This window comes from Panthera onca, chromosome B1 (genome assembly GCF_046562875.1).
Source record: "Panthera onca isolate mPanOnc1 chromosome B1, mPanOnc1 haplotype 2, whole genome shotgun sequence".
In the NCBI taxonomy this organism is placed as follows: Eukaryota; Metazoa; Chordata; class Mammalia; order Carnivora; family Felidae; genus Panthera; species Panthera onca.
This window is the reverse complement of record NC_138342.1, coordinates 87761183-87775944: the sequence shown is the minus strand read 5'-3', so window position 1 is coordinate 87775944 and position 14762 is coordinate 87761183. Positions and strand designations below refer to the sequence as shown.

At 36.7% G+C, this 14762-nt stretch overlaps 1 protein-coding gene across 2 annotated transcripts in view; it reads right to left on the bottom strand.

Annotated features, from left to right (window-relative positions):
* The window catches only part of TET2 (tet methylcytosine dioxygenase 2), a 135119-nt gene that overhangs the window by 81798 nt on the left and 38559 nt on the right, over positions 1 to 14762 (bottom strand). For both annotated transcript variants that reach the window (XM_060654509.3, XM_078445838.2), the window contains exon 2: positions 12697 to 12841. The gene's annotated coding sequence lies outside the window, so the exon portion shown is untranslated. The remainder of the gene's footprint in view (positions 1 to 12696; positions 12842 to 14762) is intronic.

The window sequence follows — 14762 nt, the reverse complement described above, 5'->3', positions numbered from 1 at the left end:
ACAAAAAAAAAATTTATTGCCTTTAAGGAAAACAGAATTTCAGAGATGAAAAACAATCACTAAGGTATCTGAGAACAATGAGTAATTAGAAAAGTGTTTCCTTTAATAATTTCTTTAATAACAATGTATCAGTTTATAACAAAAGATTAAAAAGAAAAAACTGAATTACAGACTTTTTAAAATGGAGGTTGTATGCAGCAGTGGGTAGAAAGTTATTACATAAGCATTCAGAGCATCTGAGAGGTGGACTCAATGCAACCAGTAATTCACCTGCTTACCCTGAAGCAGTCAGCCTACCTCCCAGAACACTCAGGCTTCTCAAAGGCAAGGGCTAGGAAAAACAGAATTAATTTGATTTTCATATTACTTTCAACATCATCCATCAAGATTAATATATGCTATTTATCCACAGTTTTTGCAAATCTTCTGTAATAATAAAGTTTGAAGAGATAAGTGTGTGTGTGTATGTGTGTGTGTGTGTGTGTGTGTGTGTGTGTGTGTGTATGTACTCATTCATATATTTCTCTGGGAACTAGTTCATTGGACATACATCTATGTTCAAAATATATCAAGGAATGAAGTTGGGGGACAGTGTTATCTCACAAAATATGCAGCAGTTTCCATGGTCACACAGATCTGGAGGGCAGGAGTTGGTAATGTAAAGATTTTGGATGAAGGTGTCCTGTTAATAATACCATAGTAAACTATATTGGCAGGAATTCAACTCTATCCTCAACTTGGAGGTGACCTTCTATTGCTTTATACTTTGCTTCATATAATCCATGATTAGTAGTCCTGAAACCCCCTCAATAAAATTAAGTTAAAAAAAAAAAAAAAGCTCATAAATAAGTAATACCTCCACTTACTAAAGTGCCTGGTTTAAATGTTATCAACTGATAATTTTATCTGCAGAAAACTATTGAGCACTGCAATGGGAACAGAAACCAGCATAGCACCAATGCACACATTATTTATCATTTTTAAAACTTTTTTTTTTGCCTCACATCTGTTGTGTTATTTATTATGAATACATGAAAATATACTTACACGTCCAACAAAATTCTTAAGACATACCTTGCATTAAACAATAGAGCAAGCAATATATATTAATATGTATCATTTCAATAGGAAAAGGTTTCTTCTCCATTATGTATTTGGGGAAAAAAATGGAGCCTCTTTTGGAGAAGTGATTTTGTTTTAAAGGGAAATTTATCCAACTTTTAAAAATATATTGAATGTAATGTTTCCAAATCAAACTCTTGATTTGTAAGTACTTAAATGATTCAGCTGAAAAACTGATTTTATTTTATTTTATTTTTTTTAGAATGATTTTTCCTGAGCCAATTTATTGGGTTGAGCCTTCTTACACAAAGGGACTTCTCAAGCCCATGTTTGTTGTTTCACATTGCCCTAATGTATCTGCTTTATTATTATTATTATTATTATTATTTTAATATGAAATTTATTGTCAAATTGGTTCCCATACAACACCTGATGCTCATCCCAAGAAAAACTGATTTTAAAGACAATTCTTTTCAATCTTCTAGGTATAGGATTCATCAACAGGTATTTCAATCAAGTTGTCTCAAGACAATTATCTCATGAACATGAAACACAACAACAGCATCCCAGTGAAGTCAACCTTCTTTCTCTTTTTAAAAGTGTGACCTAGGTGTTAAAAAAAGTGTGTGTGTGTGTGTGTGTGTGTGTGTGTGTGTGTATTCATATCAGACAAAGAAGAAGCAATGTTCTCAGAAAGGAAGTAAATGAAGAGTAAAAAGGTAATTAGATTGTGGTTGAGTGAACATATAAAGAGTAAGGAGTTAGCAGATATTTTTATATATAAACATCCCTTTTCCGATGTTGACAAAACTCTTGAAGGAATTTTCCCAAATAGAAATAATGATGAACTGATGCTTAGGGAAACAATAGTGGAAGTTTAAAGCTTAAATACATCAGTTCTAATGTCCTCTAAAAACAAATTCACAGTTCTTCATATCCTTGCCAGTTGTGCTTATTATATCATTCTGACCCTCATATTCTAATATGACTTAGACCAAACATTCTCAGGTTTCTATGATCTATTATCAGGTGTATTAGCTGCTATTCCTGATAAATTGGTTATATGGAAAATTAAGTCTATCAATGGATCAAAGATGAAAAATGCATTATCTGCACAACCAATGGAACAGTATGTTCCCTCTTCCTAAGCAAAGGCAAACAAAACCACAAATTCAGAACTGAGAAAATTGCTTCTACATGTTCAAGCCTACCTTCTTTTTATTTTTTAAGTTTATTTATTTTGAAAGAGTATGAGTGAGAGAGAGAGAGAGAGAGTGTGTGTGTGTGTGTGTGTGTGAGAGAGAGAGAGAGAGAGAGAGAGCGAGCGAGCAGGGAGAGGCGCAGAGGGCAGAGAGGGGCAGAGAGAGAGAGAGAGGAGAGAGAGAGAAAACCCAATGTGGGTTAGATCTCACCAACCATGAGATAATGACCTGAATTTCAATCAAGGGTCTGGCACTTAACCAAGACTGAGCCACCCAGGTGCCCTCAAGCCTACCTTCTAATACATCCTTAGGTTCATGATTCATAATTGTGTCCAACTCACTAAACAAAGTCCTTAAAATGACTCCAGTAAGGCCAGGCCAATTCAGTATTTGTCCTTTGTTTAGGAAAGGTGGACAAGGTGGGGGAAGGCTAGGGCAAGAGTGCATGAATAAGAAGTATTCTAAATTTTAAGTAAGATTTTAATTAAAAACATATGACTTGTTCTCAATAATTATCCACTTAAAATTATATCAAAATTTAAATCAGTAATATCAAAGACAACACAGAAGTCATCCTCATGAAATGTATGGAGGAAATGAGAAAGGGACAGAAGGGAGCATGTGTTTATAAACAATAAATGGAATGGAAACAGATTTTCATAAATTTGCCTAGGCTTAAAGGAGGAACTAAAAGTAAGAAAATGGAATCTAATGAATTAAGTGTTAAAATCTTCAACACTGATTTAGACCATCACAGTCACAAAGTTTCAATGGAAGAGATTTGGCTTATCAGCTGCTTGTGTGATGAAAAGTATGTTGTAGCTTCAGTGTGATGGGGCAGTGTGGTCTGGTGGGCAAGAAAGCAAGCGTGCCTCAGGACTAGACTGACAGAGGTACAGCACCCAGAGAAGTATAGGGGAACCCTAGGATCATCTGATGGTACCTGAAATACCCAACACCAAAGTTTAATCTTTAAGGGATCTCTGTATGAAAAAGGGATCCAACATTCTGTACCAAATGTAGATTGTAGCTCAGCATGGCACTAAACAAGTGAAATTTTCTAAAAATGTACTAAATCATTGAGTGGACCATTATTAGAAGAACCCAATGAGGTGCTAGATTAGTCCTTTCTAGGAAGGCAATAAAGAAGAGTCCTACACGGGGGCACCTGAGTGGCTCAGGTCATGATCTCATGGTCAGCTCAGGCCATGATGTCACAGTTCTCAAGTTCAAGCCCTGTGTCAGGCTCTGTGCTGGCAGCTCAGAGCCAGGAGCCTGCTTCAGATTCTATGTCTCCCTCTTTCTTTGTCCCTCCCCTGCTTGTGTGCTCTCTCTCTTTCTCTCTCAAAAATAAATAAAATGTTAAAAAAAAAAAAAGAAGATTCCTGCACAGCATGAGAGGAAATAATCATTTTCTTTGAGCTTTTAAATACATAACTTTTCTCTCAGATGATAGTAATAGCAATTTTGTAATTTTACAAAATTTGCAATTGTAAATTACAAACTTAGTAAATATTTTGAGTCACATAAATTAAGTAAACTGCCCTTTTTATCTTCTGGCCACTTCTCTCCCCCTTTCTGCCTTAACTGGCCTCAATAAAGATTTAAAGTAGGCATTTTATGATATATTCCAGTTATATGACCCATGTTAATGAAGAAAAGTCTCTTCTGCATCATTAATAAAAATTAAAGTTTTTAAAAAATATTTTGATATTATCTTCTTTCCTATATGATCATAACCCCTTCACTCAACCAAAAACTATTAAATACTTACTATGTACTAAGCATTCATTCAAATATGTTTTACTACTTTGCTACTCTAGGAAAACTAATAGAATAACCATCATAGTAATCTCAGTTTTTAAAATGTCTAAAAAGTGATTCACCTTGAGAAGGTAGAACTTTTGAAAATGAAAATTTGGACAACTGAAGTACAAATTAAACAAAGACATCTAGTACATTTTACTTTCAGAAAGTATGAAACTGAATAAGAGAAATAAAACCTTTTTAAATTTTTTTTTTTTTTCAACGTTTTTTATTTATTTTTGGACAGAGAGAGACAGAGCATGAACGGGGGAGGGGCAGAGAGAGAGGGAGACACAGAATCAGAAACAGGCTCCAGGCTCCGAGCCATCAGCCCAGAGCCTGACGCGGGGCTCGAACTCACGGACCGCGAGATCGTGACCTGGCTGAAGTCGGACGCTTAACCGACTGCGCCACCCAGGCGCCCGAAATAAAACCTTTTTGAGACCATCTGGTTTTATACTTTTAATAAATATGACACAAGGCTACACAGTTTTTTGTTCTAGGTGAAATACATTTAAAATTCTAAGTGTTCAATTCTGCATTTTAATTGAGAAGATTATTTACTCTCTTCTATGAATTCTTACAATCTAGAAAAGCTACGGATTCTAAAAAATCACTTTATTCTTTGGTTAGAGAACCTGGAGCTCAAAAATCTTTCCAAAAATGCTCTCTAGAGATCTAGCATATTGATTTAGCCCTGCAAGCTTGCTTACAATCCCAGCTATGTCCTCCTAATACCACAAAGCACCTGGACAGCAATGCCAAACATATGGCCTCCCATAGAGCCTATATTGTAAAGTACACTGACCACTTTTCTCCTCCTCCCTGAGACTGAAAAACAGAACAAAACAAAAACCTGCTAGATAAAAAAATCTATCATCAACTAAACTTTCTGAAATTTTCAAAACATTTCCTGAATTCACGTTTTTTTACTGAACAAGTTCTTGAGTGTATATATTCATTAAAATTATCACCCAATAGACATTAAATATCATCTACAACAGCTTTCAAATTTCTCTTCCTAGAGTGAAACACTTATGTTCATCAAGACTACTGGAATTAGGGGGCGCCTGGGTGGCTCAGTCAGTTGAGTGACCGACTTCGGCTCAGGTCATGATCTCATGGTTTGTGAGTTCGAGCCGGGCGTCGGGCTCTGTGCTGACAGCTCAGAGCCTAGAGCCTGCTTCTGATTCTGGGTCTCCCTCTCTCTCTGCCCCTCCCACGTTCATGCTCTGTCTCTCTCTGTCTCAGAAATAAACATTAAAATAATAATAATAATAATAATAATAATAATAATAATAAAAGACTACTGGAATTAGAATACTGAATACATCCCTAAAGTCTCCCAAAATAGCCAACAAAAGCACAAATCCCAATAGTAATACATTTAATTTGGGTAGGATTCTGCAGCAGGGCGGTATATTTCAGGCATCAAATGTTACTTACACAGGTGTTAGTTACAACTGAGTATGTCTGGGGTTCAAGCTCTGAAAGGTGTTAATTTTGTATATGATATTGCTATGTCAAGTTCCAGCTACTCACCTTCCCCAGTTCCTTACCTCCCTGCCTCCCATCCCCAAATGGGGCAAGTGTTGTATCTATTTTAGTTAGGGACTAGAGGGGACAAAGAAAAAATAAAAGATATGAAAAGGTTCACAAAGTGAGTTGTTTTGAAGAGTGTGATTGAGTGCCTACTATGTAACCAGACACTGCAAGCTCTTAGGAATAAGAAGATAAGGCACAGTCTTTGTCCTAGAGATTTCAGTTTGTAGAGAAATAGACACAAATGACTACAGTAAGTATGGTGTTTGAGGAACACGAGTGCTACAAATATGAGGCTTGGCTGATGAGAAACCTGAGCTGGGTCTTTATGGAAAAGGGGGAGGAGAGGGGCAGCCACTACCAAGGCTTGAATGTGTAAAATATAATGTTATGTTTAAGACATATAAAGAGTTAGGAATAATTACCTCACAGAATCTGAGGGACAATATGGTGACATGGAGGTTGACGAGTAATTAAGAACCAGATAGGGATATCAAGTGCACAGTCTATTTTCTGTAGGCTGTTTTCCAAACTGAGTATTTTAGGTACCAGGGGTTCACAGAGCTGTTCTGGGCCACACTAGCTAAAGAGGGGGTAAGCAGGTGACCCCAAGAGCCCCCGCATTGCATCTGTCTCTGCATGGACCACAAGAATTCCATTATAATTTTAAAAACTTTGTGGGTTGGCGTTGGGGGAAGCTTCCTACTGCTTTAGCAAAGTTTAACAGTGGGTATCCATCAAAGGGCATTAAGGAGGAGTGTACATGGTTAGATATGCACTTAAGAATGAGCATACTGGGACACTTTAAATTGACCATCAGAAAAAAAAAAAAAGGGATAGAAGCAGAAAGAACAATCAGGAAATGATTAATTCATGGAAAAAGTGAGCAAATTGTGAAAAGAGGTAAAAGTTACGGATATGCTGGATTTAGGGGTATGGATGGAAAAGAAAAGCAGAAGTTCTTGCCCAGTGAGTTCAATATTCTCAATAAAGTAGGAAGCAAGCTGGCTAGGGGGATTTAAGGAAGGATGTTACGTGAATATGTGTGTGTACACATGCGTGAGTATGGAGGAGATTCAAGATCTTGAGAAGATGGCCAACGTTTTTTCTTTTCCTTAAAGTCCCTCCAGACTCCCAGCAAAATTCAAGGACTGTGCATGCCTTTGAGAATTACAAAATTGCTACACACATATACAACATTAACTATACGATCACAGATTCTCCAAGAAACCCATTAATTGTTCTCCCAATCTTCTCAACATTAAAAAAGCCAAGATAACACATTACAGTAGTCCGGCTACTCGCTCCCGCCCCTCCCCTGCCCATCAGTGGTTTCACTTTCTGCGATTTTGGTTATCGGCGGTCATCCACGATCGAGAAGCAGATGATCTGCCTTTTGACTTATGGTCACAAGGTCAGTAGTAGCCTAACGCTATGTCATAGTGCCTACGTCATTCACCTCACTTCACCACATCCTATAGGCATTTTATCTTCTCACATCATCACAAAAAGAAGAGGGGTGAGTATAGTACAGTAAGGAGAGAGAGGGTACATTTATGTAACTTTTATTACAGTATATTGTTATAATTATTCTATTTTTAGTTGTTGTTAATCTCTTACAGTGTCTATAAATTAAACTTTATCATAGGTATGTATGTGTAGGAAAAAGACAGTATATATAGGATTTGGTACCATCCACAATTTCAGGCATCCACTGGGGATCTTGGAACATTTCCCCCATAGATAAGAGTAGACTACATTATTTCAGATTTTGAGAAAAAGCTTTGGTCAGATTAACATCTGTAAATATGGGTAAACATTAATAATGTCTTTATTTGCATTGCAACTTTCTTTCAGAAGACAAAGTGTCTTCACCAAGACTTTCATTTCTGCTTAAATATCCTATGAGATCAATGGAGACAACTGATACTTCACTGTTTGATGGGGAAACTGAAACAAGAATGGTGAAAATAACCTTCATAGTGTGTAGTCTATTTTAGCATGGCTTACCCGTTCTAAACACATAGTACTGGTCACATGTGGATAGCCGTTAATGCAAATAAAAAATGCTACAGTGCTATTTGTGAATTCAGGGATTGCCAAAGTTCTCAGCAGAATCCCATGAGAATGTCAATAGTTTCTATAATTCAGTCTCTTGGGACATAGAGACAATGAGACCAATCTGGGCCTTAAAATATATACCGGATAAGGCTTTCACATGGTTCAATTATGACTTGTATCATAATGTGCCATGTATAATGGAGAGAGTAAAGAAACAAAGAATTGTAGCACTACCATAAAATTTCTATAAATAGAAAAATAAACATTTTCCTTCTTTAAATACACTTCTGCACACTTGCTAGATAATTACATTTTATTAAAAAGAAGGAAACAGTAACAGATGGGTAGGAGAGTAATAGTTTGAAGACAACTGCCTTAGATGATGTCTAGGATCTATTTTTGTTTTAAAGTCCTGTGACTCCATGGATAAATCAATTGGGTTTGTTAGAATAAGGATGATGGGTTTCAGTTCATAAGACTGGTCTGAAAGGAAAGGACACTTGGAGTCTTAATTTTCAAGTCTAGGTGATTTAAGTTTGAAATAAGAAAAGTGATTTTTTCTTCTGAAAGATAAACAGAAAAAAATGCAATATTAGAGATAAGTGTTCTGTTTCCAATTATTGATGAAATAGAAAGATGACTTATTTTTCAATCAGGATACATCAACCATGACGATAGGTAGGAGAGGATGACTAAGAATGAAGCTTCTAAATGAGTAGGGTCTGTTTCGTGAGAAAGAGTGAACATGTCCATATTAATTAGAAGAATGGCTACAAGAGAGTTCTAATGGGCAAATCCAAACCTTCTAACTCCTTTCTCCACAAACAAGATGGCAAAATACAAATCACTAACATTTCTTACAGATGACAGGGAGGTGCAGTAGGTCTCAATATGGCCACCTGGGGCCAGGTTTTGCTAATAGCTAACAGTCATTGATATGACCGTTAGGAAGTCATGTGTCATGTCTGGGTAACTTTTAGTCTGCCATAATATTAGCCAATTGGACTAAGGTGGTGTCTAATGGCCCACTTTTGAGCAACATTTTATGATTCTCTGTTAATCCAGCTTGGTGTAAAAAGAAAAAAAGGCAGATTCTCATGCAATTTTTTTTGTGCCAAGTTAATATTTACATGGATTCCAATGCACAGTGAAAGTTGCTCTTAGCAATTCAATTCAGCCTGTTAAACATTGCATGGACTTTATCCTTAGTAGTTTTAAGGACACTTACAGTGGGTTATCTCACCTCAGTCACCATGAATTCAGATGCACAATATGCCCTAATATCCCTATTCCCTTTAATGCCAACACTTAATGGGTCCTTTAAAACCTGTAGAGAAACCTTTGACTCTTCTTCTGTATCTCCTAATGGCAATTAGTGATCAAATCCTCAGGATTTTCCCTATCAAATCGATCTTCCTTTTTCAGTCCTATCTCTAATATCACAATCCACGTTCTCAACCCACTCCTGAATCACTTCAGCCACTTCCGCCATCTCCATACTCTGCTAAACTTGTATTGTTAGTGACCTGAATGCATCTTTCTACTTGCCTGCTTCCATTGCTCCTTGCTATTTGTATGATGGCACGTAATAATCTTTAGCCTGGACTTAGGGCTTTCCAAAATTTGGCCTCACCTGCTTTTCTAGCTTCTTTCCCACCACTTGCCATCTCTATACCAGATAGCCTCCCATTGCCTTCTTCCCCCTTGTCCTTTGCCTAGCCCTCCTGCCCTCAAAGCCAACATCCTTATTTCACTTCTTATTTCAAACATCTTATGTTTCTCTTCCACTTCTCCACTAGGATGTCATTCTCCATTTGGTTTGTTGTTGTTATTATTGTTTTTATGGATGACAGTGTGAGGGCTATGGAACTGTGATGTCTAACAATAACTTTTATTAGAACTTCTACTTTGGAGATTTTCTTTCAGCGTTATTTTTAAAGTGCACAATGTGGGCGCCTGGGTGGCGCAGTCGGTTAAGTGTCCGACTTCAGCCAGGTCACGATCTCGCGGTCCGTGAGTTCGAGAGTTCGAGCCCCGCGTCAGGCTCTGGGCTGATGGCTCGGAGCCTGGAGCCTGTTTCCGATTCTGTGTCTCCCTCTCTCTCTGCCCCTCCCCCGTTCATGCTCTGTCTCTCTCTGTCCCAAAAATAAATAAAAAACGTTGAAAAAAAAATTTAAAGTGCACAATGTGATGATTTTCTATCTATATACATTGTGAAAGGATTCACCCTCCATCAAATTAATGAACATATTCATCACCTCACATAGTTTACCTTTTTGAGCCTGTGAAAACACTTCTACTCTCTTAGCAAATTTCAATTATACGATACAGTGTTGTCAACTATAGACAACAACATATTATATGTTAGATTCTCACACCTTCTTCATCTTATAACTGAAAGTCTGTATTCTTATGCCAACTATCCAATTTCTTCCTATCTTTCAAAATCCAGGCCACCATCTGCCATCATCCTTTGTGAAGTCCTCCTCTAACTGTTTTAGTCTAGATGGACCCTGCTATTCCTTGAACTTCCAAAGTTCTTACCTATATCACTTATATGGGTATATCACTTACATATGATATATGATTTAGCCATGTAAAATCCTCCGGTTCTGTCTGAATCATTCTGTGAAAACTTTATACTCCTCTAGATCTTTGTGATCTTCTCCTCTCCCTTTTGTTCCCCATATGACTTTATGGTCTGTTTGTGTAATTATTATTTTTTTAGGTTTTCACTCAAAAAATAATCTTCTCATGAGGTCTTTCCTGACTACTCCATCTTTAATTGCTACCTCACCATCTCTCCAATTTTCTTTTCCTGTGTTAATTTTTTCATGCTTAGCACCTCTTGTTATTTAATGTGCTATACATTTTTATTTATTTATCTTGTTTATGTCTACCACTCTAGATTCTAAGCTAAACAAGGACAGGGACTTTTACGTTTTTGTTCAGTAATGTACCCCAGTTCCTAAAGAGTGCCTGGTACCTGACAGGTGCTCAAGAAATACATTTTGATTAAATTCATTATTTAAAACTGAAAGAAACATTAATAACATTAATAATAATGAACAACTGCTAATATAAAATTTAGAATTTACTTCTGCCAGGCCCTGTATATATTATCTACATATGTACATATATCCATATATGTATATAATCCCATTATTATTATGACCTATTTTCCTCCTTGCCAAATAAAACAGGACTTAAAGAGGTTAAATAATTTCTCCAAGAACGCAAAGCTAATAAATATTACTAAAAATAAGTCCTAGGTTTATTTACCACTGAAAATATCTCCTAGGCTAAGCTTATCTCACTATAAAAAGCTAAATGCAAAATAATATTCTTCTTTGGATTTGAGGGAAGACCTCTTCTGGGAGTTAATTGTGAAATCTCTCTCTCTTACAAATAGCTAATACTTTAATTTCTTCTTTTCTTGTTAGTAATTTCTCTTACATTTTTCCCTAAACTTTGCACTTCCTTCCTTACCTATCCTTTGTCTCTGAGGAAAGTTCTGTTACGATTTTACTAAAGAAGTAAAACTTCCATCTTCAAAATGCATCTCAGTTCTCATGTAAAGGTCAAGTACAGAATGAGTAGCCACAGTCCTCACAGTGAGAGGTAAAGCATCCATTTCGGGAGGAGGGGAAAAGCAAAGAATGCTTTATTCATAATTACCTAAGATTTTCCAGCATGAGAGGGGAAAGAGGAAGTCTATTTTCAGTGACAATGAATACGCTAAAAATATTAGCATGCAAGGGGAAAATTTTCATTCTGAGAGTTAGTAGTGCTGAGTTCTCTTTTCCTTACAGAAGTGACTTAAAATTCCCAGAGCAGAGAGGTAATCTAGGCAGATGTACTTGCCTTATGTCTTGAAAATGGCAACATCTAGGAATCATGGGAGTTTAACTGAGGACACACTGGGAAGGATTTCTCAGCACCAGGTCAGTCTCTAAGAAGTATCAAGTGGCAGAGTGGATACTTATATCCTCAGGCGTCTAGAGTGAGGGCAGAGATTACAGCTACACAGGCCTTTTAGAAGATTTGTTATGCTGAATGCATAAACAAGATTCAGTGAAACTGAAAATGAATTACCTGCTAAAAGAGTTACAAAAGGAAAAAAAAAAAAAGACTCATTCTTTTTTTTTTTTTTTAACTTAACCTCCATTTTCTTTCCAACAATGCCCCTGAAATTTTAACTGACTTACTTATAGTACAGGCAAAGGTATACGTGAAATTCATTCTGATGTCCATCTTAAATATTTTGGAAAAAATATCAGTTCCTCACTTTTGTTTATCTATACAGATGGTCTGATAAATAACCTTTAGGTTGGGACACTCATTAGCCTGTCAGTGGCATTAAGAACAAATTGATCTTTATTAACATCAGTGTAGATGAAAAAAGTAGTTGGTATCTCCCTCTCTGTCAGTACCTCTATTTATAGTTTCAGAAAAATCATGTGAAAAATTACATAGGCCCTCCTGATATCTGCCACTGTACACTCTGGTTCTCTGATACTTTGGTGGAGCTAAATTATCATGAAAACTGGCTGCCTAGGTTTAGTAGGTGCTCATTTTTCTGGTCAGCAAATAACCACAAATAATCAGGGTTTTTTTGGTCCTAACAAATTGAGACAAAGTGGCCATAAGTGAGGTACAAATGGGGAGGAGAAATACTGTGACAAGTGGTTATAAATATCATGTTTCTCCATGCTTATAGCTATATTTGAATGGCTCTTTTTAAATTCAAAGACACTGAGAATATGATGAAAATCTTCTTTTTCTCCAGAAAATTTTATATATACACATACATACATACGTACATACAAACATACAAGTCAATACAAAACTTCAGGGAATTCATAGGTCATAAAATCCAACCCATGTGTCCAAAGCATAGATGATTAAGGTATTTGAAGGAATACAGAAAAATTTAGAGTTGAAGGTTAGAAGAGAGACTATTAAATTAGGAATAAATTTATATTCCTTAGAAACCAAGAACCAACTGTCCCCAGTGTCTTACCAGCAGTTCTGTCCCTTACTGCTCCTCTTGGATCATGGCCTGTTGGCTGCTGCAAAGCCCATCTCCTGCTTCCAAGGGTGGTAACTCAACAGGAGCAAGGGCGAGTAGACAATCTTGAGAGGGTCTGCTGATGATGTTGGCCAGCCTAGAAAAGACACAGAGTTTGAGTATTTTTAAGTTTGCAAAAAGGAACAAGAAGTACATCTAGTCTGAAAGCTATTATGTAAAGTTTAAAAAGTTATAGGTGTCCATAACTGGATATTTTAACAGCCAGTGGCTGTTAAAAAATTCAGGGCTGGAGGATATTTCTCAAAGCCGTGAAAACTCCCAAATGCACCATAATATAATACTAGTTATTTGTAGAGGACTTTGCAATGCCCCCAGGACCTCTGCCTAATCAGCAATTCTCATATTTTGATCATGATAATCAATTAGTCTTGGGACCCACTGGCTTCATTACTTCATCTACTGAATCCAATGGTTCTCAGCTTTGTTTGCAATAGTATCACCTGCAGGAAAAGCTGAGGCCTCATGCGCAGACATTCTGATGTGTTGGGCTAAAATGAAGCTTTATTTCCCAGGTAATTCTAAGGGGCTGCCAGGAGTGAGAATCATTAATTTAAGGCCTTATACTTATTGAGATGCAACACTAACTTAACTTATAAATAGCAAATGTTGATATAGAATATACTATATCAAGCCAATGTGCTAAATGCTATGAAAAAGGTAAAAGCATTATAACATGTGGTCCCCATGTTCAGGGATTTTATTAGTCAAAAGATCGAACACAAACTTTAATATGATCACCTAACAAGACACATGCTTTGAAAATATAACCAAGTAAGGCTTCAGTAGTCTAACATGTAGTGAAAATTTTGGATGCTACAAAAGTAGAGATGACCATGAATTTAAATAAGGGAGAAAGTTTAATGCATGAAGAAAGTCACCTGAGTTCTAAGGGCAGGGTGAAAGAGAAAAGACAGGAACAGGGAAAGAGCATTGTTTTCAGGCAAGGACACAGCTTCAAGAAAAAGTGCAGCAAATTGAGGGAGACTAAAAAGCCCATTCTGACTGATGGCTTTCCATTAAGGAGCATTAGAAGAATATGAAGAGGCAGATTTGAGCCAGAATGTAGACTAGTGATAAATGGCTAAATGAGTTGGGCCATTTTCTGGAATATCTGGGAATAGTATGTGGAATAGTACTGAAAGCTGTTGAAGGCCCATGTCCCAAGGGGTCCTAGTAAATTTACTGGGTTCTTAGTAAATGCCAGACACTGTGCTTGATGTACTACATGTTACCTCATTTAACACAAACATCTGGTGAGGTAGTTATTATTATCCCTATATTACATAATAAGAAGGGAGGACACTTGATTTTCTCACAATTCCATAGCTAGAAATAGTAAGCCAAGACTATAGATATGATGTTTCTTTAGAAACAAGGCATCATAAAATTGTGTATTGAGTTTTTAAAAATTGAGATATAATTCACATGCCATAAAATTAATTCTTTTAAAGTGTACAATTCTGTGGGTTTCAGTCAAAAAGTTGCCATTGTTGCCACTATCAAATTAAAGAATTATTTAATTATTTATTTTATTTTATTTATTTAAATGTCTATTTATTTTTGAGAGAGAGAGACAGAGACAGAGCATGAGCAGGGGAGGGGCAGAGAGAGAGGAAGATAATCCAAAGCAGGCTCCAGGCTCTGAGCTGTCAGCATACAGCCCGATGCGGGGCTTGAACTCACAAACTGTGAGATCATGACCTCAGCCGAAGTTGGACGCTTAACCGATTGAGCCACCCAGGTGCCCAAATTCAAGAACAATTTAATCACTCCCCAAATAAATCCATTACCCATTAGGAATCAGTCCTCATTCATCCATCCTCCAGCTAATCCCTCTTCTGTTTCTGTGTATTTACTTCTTTTGGATATTTCAAATAAATAAAATCATTCAAAATGTGGGTTGTTTTATGTCTGGTTTCTTTCTTTTAGCATAATTTTTTCAAGTTGATCTATGTTTAGTGTGAATCAGTACTTCACTCCTGTTTATGGCTGAATAA